Source organism: Pan paniscus, chromosome 4 (assembly GCF_029289425.2).
Source record: "Pan paniscus chromosome 4, NHGRI_mPanPan1-v2.0_pri, whole genome shotgun sequence".
Taxonomy (NCBI): Eukaryota; Metazoa; Chordata; class Mammalia; order Primates; family Hominidae; genus Pan; species Pan paniscus.
The window spans coordinates 21,142,000-21,158,142 of NC_073253.2; the positions used below are offsets into that span (position 1 = coordinate 21,142,000).

General features: G+C 37.0%; 1 protein-coding gene and 1 long non-coding RNA gene across 9 annotated transcripts in view; one reads left to right on the forward strand and one right to left on the reverse strand.

Moving 5' to 3' along the window:
• The window catches only part of KIAA0825 (KIAA0825 ortholog), a 462,297-nt gene that overhangs the window by 361,440 nt on the left and 84,714 nt on the right, over positions 1–16,143 (forward strand). The window lies entirely within an intron of this gene.
• LOC117980229 (uncharacterized) overlaps positions 1–16,143 on the reverse strand; it is a 237,116-nt gene that overhangs the window by 97,796 nt on the left and 123,177 nt on the right. For 2 of the 8 annotated variants that reach the window (XR_008625331.1, XR_010112183.1), the window contains one exon: positions 2,535–2,689. The exons of 5 other annotated variants lie outside the window; for them this stretch is intronic. This is a non-coding gene — a long non-coding RNA (uncharacterized LOC117980229). Of the gene's footprint in view, positions 1–410; positions 2,690–16,143 lie in introns of those variants that run through there. One more of the 8 variants, XR_008625328.2, reaches the window with a different exon arrangement.

The window sequence follows — 16,143 nt, forward strand, 5'->3', positions numbered from 1 at the left end:
AATGCATTTTATTTATTCCTCTTTAATGTAAGAAGAATGTTTCAAGGTGTTCAATATGAGAAGCAAGTGAATTACTAACTTTTGCATGTAAAGATAGCATCTGAAGCCACTCTCCAAATCAACAAATTTCAGGTTAGCATTTCTTTCTTATTTCTTTCATCATGTACAGATTTAATATCATCAGGAATAAATCTAAGTTGTTTGCTTCTTTCCTCCTAATTCCTGAAGCAATGTAAAAGTCTAGAGAGGTTTGAAGTGACAGGATTACAAGCAGTCTTTTGCATACATGGCCTTTAGGGATAAGCGGCTACCTTGCATCTAATAAACAAGAAAGTGAATTCATTGAATAATGAATTAAGTGGCATAAGTTGTGATAACAAGGAGCAAATGTAACTTCAGACGAATAGTATTTGCTTTGTGTGGGGTTATCTGAGAGGGCTGACGTTCCGCCAAGGGAGACTGAAAAAAGGCTCATTATATTAAGATGTTCTTTTACAGAACACAGTCTAAAATGATCTTGCAGTTTTTTCCCCTGTTTGCTGAACTCCTTTGTGTGCTTCTATCAAATCAACCATCTCCACCAGGGGGATAACTAGGATTCTTTCAGACTGTTGAGTGTTGTCGAAAATGAAAATTCCTGGTGAGTTTTAGATGGGTCACCCAACAATGAAATAGAGATGTCTAATTGGTTCGTCCATATTAGGGTCAGCAGCTGGTTATGGAATAAAAGGTTGTGGTGCCCCATTGCACACTTCTGAACCAAATTAAATTATTAATCTACTCTTTACTTCAGTGTAGCTTCACGGGGATTCCTAACCTGCCATGCTGAATAAAACAGAACGACTGCTTTACATTTTCATTATGGAGAATTATATTTTAAATTGCAAATGTTCTTCTATTTAGTTTGCATTGCATATCTCATTGGATATGTAGAAATGTCTTCAACAGTCAGTGCTTATAACTTGTTTTTTTAATTTCTAATTGTAGCTATAAAGTATGAAACCACCAAAAAAGATGATTTGCATGCAGTGCCAACTCTCTAGCCAGAACCAGTTGAGCCATGAAAAGCAAAGTCAAGTCTTAGGGGGCCATTATCTTTGACTCTTAAATTCAAAAGATACAATTAAATTAGTATGTTGCAGGAGGCTTTGTAATCTAACATGAGCTTCCGGTTAATTCAACCAAGGTTATTTCATGATAGCAATTTCTGCCAGGGTGTCAAAGTACTAGTTTTTGTGCCCTTATAATTATTTTGACTTTTTTGTTATATAACTACTCTAAAGTGAATATTAACTTTGTGGAAGATTATAGCTGCATTCAGTTTTCTCATAGCATGTAATAATGTCTTAATAATTATATTCTGTTTTCAACAATAGGCATAGTTGCAATGAAAACATTTACCATATTTTCTTAGAAATTATTTTACAAGATATTTTCAATCAACATTTTAATATATGCCAACTTTGGACTTTTACTTTAAAATTGTTGAGTTATGAGAGCCATAGTAGAATTAAGTTTAAAAGCTGGTTGATCTTTAAAATGTAGTATGATTTCTAAAGATAAATCACTTAGTAATCACAGCCGAATGAGGGTTCCATTTCTGATGTATTGGATTGGCTAAAGTTTTGAACTTCAGTCATTGGTTCATTTGTGTGTTGGTGTGCATGTGTGTATATTAGCTGAGTCTATTGGAAAACATAAAAACCTGAAGACCAGTGAAGACTTTTTATAAACTAGAAATATCTTGTAAATAATCTAGTTTGTTCATTTATTCATCAAAAACGTATTTACTGGACATCTACTCATACCAAGTACTGTTTTAGGAACCATCTGAACAAGACAGAGTGAACAAGATAAAGTCCTCCTGTTGTGGAATTTACATTTTAATGGAGGGGAAATAGATAACTTATATAAGTCTATAAATAAATTAGCAAAAAAAAAAAAAAACCAGCAGAGCAAAATATTGGGGAAAAAAGCAAAATAATATGATGTCACATAGAGTGACAAAAAAAATAAGGCTTCTTTAAACAGAGTTGTAAAGGAAGGCCTTTCTGAGGAAGAAGCATTTGAGCTGAGACCTTAGCCATGAGAAGAGCATTCCAAACAGAGAGAACAGCAGGTTATCAGAGCCCTGGGGTGGGAATGAATTTGGCATATGTGAGAAACAGAAAGAAGCAAAACCTGCTCCATGGGCATGCAACCTGGGTGTTACACATGCCCTCATGCTTAAAGGGCCCCAGTTTAATGCTCTGCTGTCACTACCATGAAATTCTTACATTTTTAACAAGAGGCCTCACATTGGTCTTGCAAATTACATGATCAGTCCAGAAAAGAAGGCTAATATATCTAGAATATAGTGGGGTGGAAGGGGATTGTAGCAGGAAGCAAAATAAGGCCAGTGGGTGATATTTCTGGGTATATAGGGCTGGCACTGGCATCAGTATACTTTGTGAGAGATTAGTTGCACTTTACAATATAGCCATTTTTGTCTGCTAGGTGGGAAAATGGAAACGCTGTTTTTGTTCTATATTTACCCAAATCCTCACATACAGAAGATAAATTCCTCAAAGTTAATGTTGGTGTCTTCTGTGTATTGTGTGCACTTCACAGCATCATGTGATTAGATATTCCACAAACAATAATTGCAGCTAAAAGGAATTTGCCTTCTCTTTTAACCCGATCGGGCTTCCTTAGGAAAAAAAAAAAAGATATTTGGTGTTCACATTTTCATTCTTTCTTTCTTCCCACAGTTATATTATAGCACCAAATCTGTGTGACCATTTAACAATTAGGTTAAATCATGTAAAATTGCCTATATGCAACCATTTGTTACCTAGAAAATGGCAATTTCAATGGTTCATAGCAGGCTGAAATTGCAGGTTTATTTAAGGAAGTAAAATAGAAATCTTAGAAGCATCTTTGTAATCCCTGCAGGATTACTTAACAGAGAGGGGAAAAAACGTAGTTCAGGGTTGTTCATTAGAGCACCACAGTGCACACTGCTGTCAGGTTCATGCTGATGGGTTGGTTTCCTTAGAGGTAAATCCACATTGCAGCAAGGTCTTTCTGCCAGTCAGCAACTTCTCCTTCCTCCCTAACCCACCTCACCAATAATGGGGTCTATGGACTGACATCCACTTTCTACTATGTTCTGTATTACAGCAAGAGATGAGTTGCCAGGAATTACTATGTGAGTGACCCAAGGCCGAGCAGTAGCTCAGACTTGCAACAGGTTACAGAGCTTTGGTCTACAGGCTATTATTCACTGATGACCTTTCCTGTAGGCAAATCTATTTCCATTTGTGTTGATGACCATGATAATTTGCCAAGTGATTACTAAGTACAATGAATTATGGGGTCCTGTGACAGAATCTGGCCAGCAGAGGTTTAATTGTGTCAAATCAGGACACAATTTCACTGATCAGGACAAAGAGGAGATTTTGTCATTCCAGACAGGTAATGAGCTGGCAAATTCTCAAAAAAATTCTTCTGAATGAGAGGCTTTTGTTGTTTGCTTCTTAATGTATCTTTGGGAAGGTTGCTGGTTCTAAGTAATCATTGTCAAGTAGCTTCTTATCTGATACTCTTTTGCATTTTAGCAATACCCTAAAATCCCACTCATTTATGATTATTCTACTTGCACATTCCATTTCTTGCACTTTATTGCTTTCTTTGCTTTTCCTTGAATCTTTCACACTTTGAACCACACACCTATCTATACATTTTTTGAGTCAGTAGTGAGATCATGAATTCCATTCTTAGTAACCTAGCAAAAATGAAAAACTCCTAAGAAGTTTTAGCCTTCCCTTGAAAACATTTTAAAATATATTTATTACCCCCTCCCTTATATTTTCCTAGTAAATCTCCATTGCCTTCTACTGAAAGATGACTACACATTATCTACTCAACTCTACAATCCTAAAGTATTAATAGAAGAGTGTGTTTGACTTTTTCCCATGCTAAAAAGGACCTCCAAGTTAAAAGTAAAAAAGATTCAACTATTTGGGATATTTTAATCTGTATTTTCTTCTGAACTTTACACTAGCACTGGAAATATTCTTCGAGTGAATGAATGGTCTCAAGGAACTTATTGTCTAGTGATGGAGTTGGACAGACAATGACAGCAAAATACGTGCTGGATAAAGGGAAGTGCAGATATTTATAAAAGCTCAGGGCAAGGACTCACAACCTGGTCTCAGGGAGTCAGGAAAGGTTTCCTGACATCTTCCTGACATCTAAGCTGAAATTAAACCTATTTTAAGGTCTGCACATGCCTCATTTCCCCTGGGTCGATGTAAATAAAATTAAGATGACTTTCCACAGAGCAGCATGCCAGGATCCTCCTTCCTGAATTCTAACACCTTTCAGATTTTCTTTCCCAAAGAACTTGCTCTGTTCTTTGTCTACAATGGGCTTGTTTAAACGTTTTATGCTCATTCATTACCGGTCAAAAGTAGTATGTTCTGTGATGATTACATTGGGCACAAAAATCCTGGGAAAAGGTGTCAATAACATCATAAACTACCACATTCAAAGATAACTTTTAGAGACAAAATACACAAAGTTCCCAAAGAAGCAACTCTCTAATAGTGGGAATTTCAGCTGCTATGGCACGTGAATGGCAAGGAGCTTCCCCCATATTTCTTTAAGTAGGCAGCTGCATAGTTTGCCACCATTTTCTACCTCAAGAATGAACTTTCTTATTTATTCTCAGAATGGCAAAAGTGAAGATGAAGAGAATGAAGAAGGTAAGGACAATAAAGAGAGGAGAGAAGAGAAACGACCAAATTCCTTCCACTTTCCTTCCAAACTGTATATCTTTCACTGCTTAAAATAAATCACATCTTTGTTTCACAATCAACCTTACCAAATGAGGCAGGCTGACACTGTGTGGAAGGAGCATGGACTTTGCAGTCATAAAGTTCTGGGTTTGGATCTTGGTTTTGCTACTTACTAACTGTAATGACTTTGGGCAATTTGCTGAACCTCTCTGAGATTCAGTTTCATTCAGATATAAAAATATCAATACCTAGCACACTGAACAGACAAGAGAATTATGGGACATAACTCATATCTGCTCTATGTATGCATTATAGCTATGGAGTGATCACCATAATGGCAAAGTTCTACTAGAATATTCTATAAACAAAGGGGACAATTACTATAAAACTAAACAAGGTAATGCATATGTAACAGTTTTCACCTTTGAGAGGATTCCTGTGGAATCTTCTCTGCTTGTTCAGTGTGTGCCACCCCACCTGACCCACCCACTCTCCCAAGGCACACATGCACCCTATCTGGTTACAGTGTGGTAAATTAAAGAGAGTGGGGAGAAGGAGTGGAGGAGACCTGGTTCCCTATCATAAGCTTATCAGAACTAATACTCTCAGACAAAAGCTATATCATCAACTTCCTTCACAACATGCTGTAGAAACCATTGCTCTGGGAATCCCACTTCTAAAACTAGACACTATATACACAGGACAAAGAGAAGCTCTTGTTCACTTTGCCACTTTGGAAAATATTTTGCTTTGCCTCTTCCTGCCAGAAGAAGAAAAGGTAGCTCACTGTTATTATAATAAGCTCATATTTTATTGTCTCATCAAAACAATAAAATGTTCTTGAAGATTGTTCCCAGGTTCTGTTTTTAATCTATATGGGAGAAAATCTCATTGTCGAACTAAGATACCATTATTGTGATATTATTCTCTCAGTTTCTCTAAGGATAAGGCTTTCCAAATTGAAGACAGATTATAGATCTGTGTTATGCAGAATTGAGGTCACACTTAAACTTTTTAAAGAACTGAGTAACTTAGGAAGTTGCTGAGTCGGGACCTCTCAACAGCCTTCTATTAAGAGTTTAAAGAGGAAACAGTAAAGTATCTCCTGCCTCCTCGCCGCTCACCCACTAAGCCAATGGTAAGAATTGTGGTTTCTCAAGACCTCTTTTATACTCAAAGGTGATTCCATGAGGGTAGAACTGTCTCTACCATCATATGTCACTTTAGTCATATATCAGTCATATTAAGTTTTGAATTTCCTGTCTTTGTATCATGCTCATAGAGGTAAGTTGACCCCTGCATGCTAACTCTGACTCAAGAGGTTAGATTGTCCTCTGACAAGATCAAAGTGTTGATAGCTAGGAACAGACTTGTCAATAAATGTCCTAGAACTTGGTCAATTCAGACTGCTAAGAAGGAAATAAAAAAAGAAAGGGAGAAAGGGGTAAAGAGGAGAGAAAGCAAGCAAGTAGGTTCAAACAGGCTGCTCTTTTGAACCTAGGAATTAGATATTTTATTGTGATTTCTCTACTCAGAAATTCTGCTTATAAGCAGGCTTCAGTTTTAAACCATTCATCTCTCATTTCTCAACCAAAGTCTGGATATACACAACCAGAACAACTGTTTGCTGAGGGATTTATTAAAAATTTGGAGGTAAATTCTGTTATGAGACTCACTTTGGCATGATAATTGAGACTGCTGTAGAGGGAAGTTTCATGAGCTGTCTTGTGAAACACTGCCTCACTATCTTGAAATACATATCTAGAATTCAAATACTGGAAGGTAAGCCATGGGCATGGTAGCTCCACTCCCTTGCATTTTATCTTTAACCAAGGGACGTTTTAGCCTTTGGCCTCCAATTTCCTTAAATGTGAAGAAGATAAGATACCAGTATTTCATGTAAAAGATAATTTTCAATACCTATCAACTTTGAACAACTAGTAAGTTTTAGATTCTGGATTTGCTAGGTTGCATAGCAAAGCACTTAGTTGTGTTTACAAATACTAAGATTCAGTATATACTTTACTCAGACAATTATTTGAAGAGGAATGTTAAATGGAAGCATATGTACCCCATGTAAATGTAAAACTATAGAGTAATCATAATTGTGTCAATGGATACCATATAGAATATGGATAAACTGTTGATGTTATTAATATGATTTCATATTAATTGGAGGGGTAAGGTACCTAAAGGTTACTCCCTACTATTCGTCAAGTACTTTATGTTATTTATCTCACATGATCCACATGTCTGCTCTGTGAGCTAGGTATTGATATTTTTATACCTGAACAAAACTCAGAAAAGTGACTTGCCAAAGGTCACAGTAAGTGACAAAACCAAGATTCATGTAATCCAAGCTATGTGGGAGGCTGAGATGGGAGGATTGCTTGAGACAAGGAGTTCTGGACCATCCTGGGCAACATACTGAGACCTTGTCTCCAAGAAAAAAAATTTTTTAAGTTAGCCAGGCATGGTGGTGCACACCTGTAGTCCCAGCTAGCCAGAAAGCTGAGGTGAGAGAATCACTTGAGCCCAGGAGTTCAAGGCTACAGTGAGCTATGATCATGGCACTGCACTCCAGCCTGGATGACAGAGCAAGACCCTGTTCCCTCCCCACAAAAAACCAAGATTCAAACCCAAAACTTGAATACTTCCAAGTCCATGATTTTCTCACACAACATAATTCTGCTTCAATCAGGTAAGGCTGTCTGTAGAATAAAGATATGGTTTATTCTAAGAGGTGGTAGAAATATAGTTTACGAAGAAGGAAAATTCTTCCCGGTGCACAAACACAGACTTGGCAAATAGCAACGGCCTATCTCATGCTGCAAGACCTTCTTCATATGGTTAGGTTAAAGACAATCAAGCCCAGAAGCCTGGCTGGAACCAGAACCCTGTGCTAATACCTGGAAGACAAGTGGCATGGTCACCATGACAGGCCAGGAAAATTATCCAGAGAGCTTTGTGGATTCCTGAAAAAAGAGAGGTAGGAAGCAGAAAGATAGTGAAATATCTCTGGAGAGCCAAATCAAACAGAGGAAACACTGCAAGACGATTTATAATTAAGAGCTCAATTTTGTGGTAAAAACTGCTAAATGCTTCAGGCATTTAGATGATAAATCTTTGAGGGCTAGCTTAGTCAGAAAGCCTGCGGTAGGGACAAGCTTTTTAAACTCACAAAGATGGATGTAAACAGGGAGGATGTTCCTAGATGTGTGGGGCAGGGAAAGGAGGGATGAGTATGAGGGAAGACACAAGGCCAGAAAATGAGTGTAACCTCTTTGAAACACTCTAAGATTTTATGGAGCTAGGAGATGTGACAGTAATTCAGGGAATTGTGCATTCATTTAACTAGTCCTTTTTCACCACATAAAATTAGATCAAGGAACATTTTGGAACCCTTCTAGTGTAATGACAGCTACACTTATGGAGGTCTTGCTATGGGCCAGGCACTCTGCTAAGCATTTTACTTTCAGTTAATCTTAACAACTACCTATAAGGTATAGAAACTTTCAACTGCCTTACTTCCCACTTAAACAAAGCTAGCAAATGGTAAAGGCCAGGATATGAAGCCAAACAGCATGGCTCCAGACTGTTCAGCCCAGGATGTTATACCCTGCAAGGCCTGCCATTCAGGATCATAAGTATAGTTTTAAGCCCCTTTACCAAAGGCAATTACAGTTGTTACCTCTCAACCCACAAAGGTTAAAACATATGTTTCCAAGTCCTACTGTGTGCATTAATATAACAAGCAAGAATTTGATGAACATTCACTGTGCGCCAGGCATTGTTCTAAGTGTTTTACATGCATTAGCTGATTTAACACTCACAACCCATGGGGTGATAATATCTCAGGTCTTAGAGGAGAAACTGAGGCTTCCGTTGTTTCTATAACTTGCCCACAATCACACAGCTAGTAAGTGTCAGAGACAGGATTTCTACCAAGTTATGATAAAGGAAACAGAAAAATGCTCAACAGACTTGAAGAACTAAAAAATTCCATATGAGTGAGACAATAAGAAAAATGTACAAGGGGCCAAGCAGGTGGCTCACACCTGTAATCCCAGCACTTTGAGAGGCCAAGGCAGGTGAATCACTTGAGGTCAGGAGTTTGAGACCAGACAACATAGCAAAACCTAATCTCTACTAAAAATACAAAAATTAGCCAGGCGTGGTGGCAGGCGCCTGTAATCCCAGCTACTTGGGTGGCTGAGGCAGAAGAATCACTTGAACCCTGGAGGCAGAGGTTGCAGTGAGCCGAGATGGCAGCACCGCACTCCAGCCTGGGCAACAGAGCAAGAAGAAAAAAGAAAAAGCAAAAGGAAAGGAAAGGAAGAAGGAAGGAAGGAAGAAAGGAAAGAAGGAAAGAAAAAAAGGAAGGAAGGAAGGTAGGAAGGAAGGAAAGAAAAATGTACAAGGAGATGTCATTTGAACTGATATTTAAAAATGGGTAGGATAGGTGGAAGGCATTTCAGAATGAGGGCTGAGGTCTGGGGTGGGAAGAGTGTTAGAAGGACTAGAAGCAGAGAGACCACTCACGTTAGGTGCTCAAAGAATTGTTGAATAAGTGAGCTGGTGCATGCATGAATATCCAAATGAATCAGCGGGGAATGAAAGCATGCTGATAGTGGTAATGGAAAGGAGAATAACAGAAGAGATATTATAGAGGCAGACTGCAGGATTTAGTAACTAATTGGGATTTTGGAAAAAGGGAACCAGAGAAAGAGAATGTTTAGATGGGGACAAGTTGAATCTGAAATGGCAACCGTATACTTTGAAATGTTCCTCAAGAGTGGGAAACAACATCTGGAATTTGGAAGCAAGTTCATTATACATACCTGTCAATCAACTTAGTTTCTAGTGTAGCAAAGAATTAATTCTAGAAAAAAATTAAAACTTTGAAAACACTTTTAGGCCATGCAAAATTTTGTAGAATGCTCTCTTTCCATATAAATGAGTTATTTGCTTTAAAAAGGAAGAATGAGAGAGAGATAAAGTAAAACAATCTACTGGTAATAAAAACACTGCCTTATTTCAAGCAGTGCTTCTATGAAGTAACCTTGGGATTATATACAAAGCAAATGAGATTTAGCAAAAGTAAATTGTGACTGGGCCAATTAGTACATTTCTTTTTAATGTTGAAGTTCTGGGAACCTGATTTACATTGAGGAGAAATTTGAGATAATGTTCTGGGAATGTGAGATGGAAATTTCCAGTCTGTCTAAGTCTTTTAAGAGGATAGCAGAAGTTGTACCTAGAATTCAAGTTTTAGTACGACCTCTTTGAAACTCCCCAAATGTAGGAAGGGTATTTTATTTTTAAATGCTTAAAATTCTTTACACAATCTACTGGAAAAAGAAAAAAGATGATGATTCATTCTAAAGTAATCTGTTCATTCATGATCAAGTGAATGGAACCATTTTCCAGCAGGTAGCTGTCCTTAAATTACTCACCACCCCACAGTAAGTACAGTGTCTGCAATTGTTAGGACACGAAATGTCTGGGAAAATAAGAACAAGAGGGAACTTTTGGCAAAGTGAAGCTATCAGATGATACAGATTGGGAGGCTTTGATCCTGTCGTGATGTGAAGGCTTCAGATGTTAATGATGACTATGTAAAACAGTCCAGTATGGAAGCATCTAAGATGAAATTCTTGTAAATTTTTGGCCAGGAACCTAAAACTTGCTTCAGTCTGTGGCTGAAATTTTTGTGCCAAATCAGAAGGCACTTTGCTGGTTCTTTTTTTATAGAAGGGCCAAATGAGATAGATTGGAAATATGTACTTTGAACAGCCAGGCAGAGTCTCAGGAAGTCTGCCAAACAAGATTTCCAAATAAAATGTTTGGGAAAGAAAACAGGGATGGACTTTGCAGATGCTGGATGGATTCCACCAGCCATCTGTGCAAAGAGTTACTTGGTGTCACATCAGCTGAGAGCTATGAAGTGGCACAAAACTATCAGCAATAACTTCGTTGTTAAATGGATTCATTTATTTACCAGGCAACCTTTTATTTACCGAGATAAAGTATCTGAATGTATCTGCCTTTCCTGTGAGAAACAATAGCAATGACCAAAATTATTGAAACATAAAGGAATTTCGGCAATGGAACTATTACCTCAGTGCTAATGCATTAGCAGTTGAAGAAGGCAGATTAATTTACTTACGGTGAGCTAAGTGCATTCTTGGCTCACGAAGGGAATCATTTGCTCACTTAAGCCAGAGATCCCATTTTTGACGGCAAATGTCACTGCCTGGATTTCCCTTTGACAGTCTGGCAACCCCACACCCCTGTTATAGTATCCATTTATTTGTCTTATTTTCAGCCAGATTAATCCATTCTGTTTTGACAAGAAGACTGATGGGTAATTGATAACTGTGATAGACACAAACAGAAGAGTTGGATGCTGAATAATTCAGCACTTTTCAGTATCAATAAGAGAACAGGTTGAAGAATTTGTGTCTCTATTTACACTTAAACTAAACTAAGTCAGCCCAGACATTTATGCTGCCAGTCTATCAGAAAACCAAACAGTGTACATTCGGTTTCCACCCGACAAAATGTTTTATAAGCTTGTAACAATATGTGTGAAGCTGCCAGAATAATAAATAGGTACAGCAGCCCATGCATGCTAATGTTATGTTGTAAGCAGTTTTGTTGACAAGTGCTAATACTTCTTTCATACTATCATCAAAAGCAGCTAATACAACAGCCATTATTTGCTGGCTTTCCAAGCAAGACATGATGGATTGTGACCTTAATATGGGTTAGCCGAGTTTTGAAAGTTAAACAACTTGCAATAAATCATAGAATTATTACAATGCAGTTTAATTGGTTAAGGACTGTTTATTTCCTAAACAGGGTGAAAAATTTCTGTTTCGGCACTTTTAATTTGCAAAGTGCATTTTCATTATGAATGGCAGTTTAATATTCTGCTCTTTTGTCATGCAAAATATGCAACACACAGGCAATCTATTAATTGGACAAAAATGCATTGCAAGCGTAAATTATCCTTTATATCATCACTTGTGAGCTTTTACATCTATTAAATGTGTTAAATGGAACATAGTTAAAGACTGTACAACTATTTGCAGGCTACTTCTGAAATTTAAGTCAAGCTTCAAGATGATTTTAATGACCTTTATTTTTGGCAAAATAAAGTAATTAAGTAATTGTAAATAAAAAGGGCAGTTTAAAGAGTTACTCCTTCCTTAAGGCATAGGTGCATATGTTTTGTTGATTCAGCAGTTGCAGGAAACAGACAATAGCACTGTTTCATATTGATATGCCTTGAGAAATGGAATCAAACCTCATGTATTTACTTTTCTCTTTGCCACGGTATAATTTCTAGAGCAGAAATTTCCATTGGCAAATGTGTAGAAATAGGTGAGTAAGGCAGTAGCAAAATGATATTGCAGCATAGCTCAGCATAACTGAATAGCTGCCTCCATATGCTTTGGTTCAATGATGTGCCTTTACACAGGGCTATTTAGAGTGCAGAAACAGTAACAAAATACTTTGTACTAGGAATGTTGATATGACATATGTTTGATTTTCAGAATGCCAGATCTCTCAATGTGTTCCTGTAAGACTGCCTTAAAATACATACAACCTATTCATTTACACAGAACTCTGAGACCATTTCTCATATTTATTGACACCTGTGTAGACCTTTTGAAAACTTAGAAATTCCACTGATTTCAAACATTTTCTATAGATTGGCCCCGATGAAGCGGGGTTACTATAGTGCTGTCACTCCAAGTCTCCTTCAAAGATACAAATTGTCAGTATTACAAAATGAAAGTTAGAAGTATACTTCAGACAGGCATTCCATTCATTTTTCCTAGGTTATAAAAGTGTTAATATGAGAGTGCATTCTGTTGTTTTAACAGAAAAACTAAACAACTTTTACATACACAAAAGGAATACATTAAAATAAACTGTTCAGAACTTAGATGACAAAGGTAGAAACCAAAAGTTCTGCAAATTGAAGAAATTGTTCAACTTTCTTTATGTTATATAGTGGCACAAATGTGCCACAGTTTCTTAGATATTTCATTCTAAAAGAAGATAAATCTAGTTATAGAATTTTAATCTTGCACTAACGTTGATCATATTCCCTCCCATTTAAATGTCATGCTTACCTAAGCTATGTAATTTCTCTGCCTCAGGAAAAAAGAAAGAAATGGGGGAAGACAAACATGGGAATGCAGGCAGAGAGAGAGAGAGGGAGGGACTGTTGATATATTGTGTTGATTGTACTTTTTGGCTTCGCTCGTGGTGAAATGCTAAGGTAAGAATGTACTATTCAATAAGTAATATGGATTGTTAAAAATCAATTATCATTAACCATCACAAATGACTAAAATTTTTCAGTATAGATTAGAAAGTTTTGTCAGGGACATAGCCATGATTAGAAAAACATAAGTGAACATAACCAAAACTCTTAACTTATGAAGGCAATAAGTTGAATTGATTACAATACTTCCTTGGGCACTTTTCAAAGTCATATATTAACAGACTATATCTTGGATTTATATAAGAATCAGAAGATTTTCTGAAAGCTCAGATGTATAAAACTGAGAGCACATTGGCTATAAACTGAATCATTTTGTTAATATAAATTTTCAGTTATCACTTTCAACTGACTTTTCCTCATATTATAAAAAATTCAAACCTATAGAAAAGTTGAAATAACTTTGCAGTGAATACCTGAACACCCATGATCTTGAGCTACCATTTTGCTACACTTGCCTTTTCATATACCTGCCCATCTTGCCACCCATCCATCAATCCATATAATTTTTTGATGCATTTCAAAGTCAGTTACAGCCATCGTTATATTTTTCCAGAAATCCTTCAGTGTGCTTATCATTAACTAGAGTGCAAAATTAATTTACAGTTCTTTTTTTCTTCTGAGAAATCTGCATGTCATGAAATGTACAAATCTTAAGTGTGCCATTTGATGAATTTCAGCAAACTTTTCATGAGTTTCAGACACGTAATGAGCTCTGTTAGATATTGATATTAAATGAAATCCAGTGAATACAGAAGACTCAAAAGCTCTATTTTCAAACTGTTCACCACTGTTAGACTGAGCTAATCTACAGGGCCACCTCCTACTTAGGACATTCACTTTTGCAGGTCTCTAGTTTATTCTGTTTTGCTAGGAAGAATAGTTTATATCATTGGGCTTCATCAACAATTATAATACTACCTATTGTATTAGTTTGTGTACCTATTACGTAATAGGTTGTGTACGTAATAGGTTGTGTACCTATTACGGGCAAAGCATTTCACTGAGTGCTGTGAAGAGCATAAGGAGCCTTAAGATATAGAGTCCAAGATATGGAGTCCATCAAAGAGCCTGTGGTAAAAAATGTATACTACCAACTAAAGTGGGATAATACAAGATTATATACTTAGAAACCAAGCGAGTAAGAGAGAAAATGCCAGGGGTGTTTAGAGGAAAGTGGTAAGAATATCTTGGTGTATGACGGGAGGGCTCCCTCAACTTCATCTTTCACTTTTACCTTGCTGGCTTGCTTTCTTTTCCTCAAACACACTGAGCTTGCACCCTCATTGCAGACTTTGTAGTTGTTCCCCCTTTGCCTGCTTTGCAATGTATGACATCCCAAGAGTCTCAGATGATGTAGATGACATCTACATTAAGCAGTGTTTCTTTTCATCTTACTCTATTTTTATGACACAACATTTTCTCTTTAGTGTGTCCATCACATGAGGAACACAAAAATCCTGCAAGATTTTTCAGTGTAGCTCAGTTTATGAAAGTATACCTACGGATTGTAAGCCTTGAATACTTTTGTGTAGTTTAACTTGGTATGGCTTTTGCATATATTATATAATTTTATGCTCACAATAATCTGTGAGATCCGCATCGCCTATACATATAGAGAACTTACACACACAGACACAGACACACACACACACACACACACATATATAGCCTATTTAGGCATACTTCAGAGATATTGTCAGTTTGGTCCCAGAGCACCACAATAAAGTGAATATTTCAATAAACTGAGTCACACAAAGTTTTTCCAGTGCACATAACAGTTAGGTTTACACTATACTGTAGTCTATTAAGTGTGCAATAGCATTATGTCTAAAAAACAATGTACATACTTAATTTAAAAATAATTCATTGCTTTAAAATACTAAGGAGCATCTGGGCCTTCAGCAAGACATAATAATTTTGCTGGTGTAGAGTCTTGTCTCGAAGTTGACAGCTGCTAACTAGTCAGAGTGGTGGTTGCTGAAGGTTGGGGTGACTGTGGCAATTTCTTAAATAAGAGAACAATGAAGTTTGTCACATCAAATGACTTCCTTTTATAAAATACTTCTCTGTAGAATGCGATGCTGTTTGACAGCATTTTACCCACAGTAGAACTTCTTTCAAAATTGAACTTAATCCTCTCAAACCCTGCCACTGCCTTCTCAACTAAATTTATGAAATATTCTAAATTCTTTGTTGTCTTTTTAAGTGTTTAAAGCACCTTCACCAAGAGTAGATTTCATATCAAGAAACCACTTTCTGTGCTCATTCATAAGAATCAACTCCTCATCTTTTCAAGCTTTATCATGAGATTGCAGCAATTCACTCACACCTTCAGGCTCTGCTTTTAATTCAAGTTCTCCTGCTGTTTCCATCACTTCTGCAGTTACTTCCTCCACTGAAGTCCTAAACATCTCAAAGAGTTGGAATCAACTTCTTCCAAACTCCTGTTCATTGTTGATATTTTGACCTCCTCCCGCAAGTCACAAATGTTCTTATTGGCATCTACATTGATGAATCCTTTCCAGGTGGATTTCAAGTGACTTTTCCCAGGTCCATCAGAGGAATCACTATCTTTGGTAGCTGTAGTCTTACAAAATGTATTTCTTAAATAATGAGACTTAAAAGTTGAAACTACTCCTTGTTCCATGGGCTACAGAATGGATGTAGTGTTAGCGGCATAAAAACAACATGAATCTCCTTGTACATCTCCATTAGAGCTCTTGGATGACCAGGTGCATTGTTTCAAGGAGTAGTAAGTTTGAAAATAATCTTTTTTTCTGAGCAGTAGGTCTCAACAGTGGATTTAAAATATTCAGTAAACCATGCAATAAACTGATATCCCATGATTCAAGCTTTATTATTCCATTTATAGAGCACAAGCACAGGAGATTTAGCATAATTCCTAAGGGCCCTAGGATTTTTGGAATGGTAAATGAACATAGGCTTCAATTTAAACTCACCAGCTGCATTAGCCTTAAAAAAAAGAAGCAACCTGTCCTTTGAAGCTTTGGAGCAAGACATTGACCTCACCTCTCTAACTAAGGATGTCCTAAACGGCGT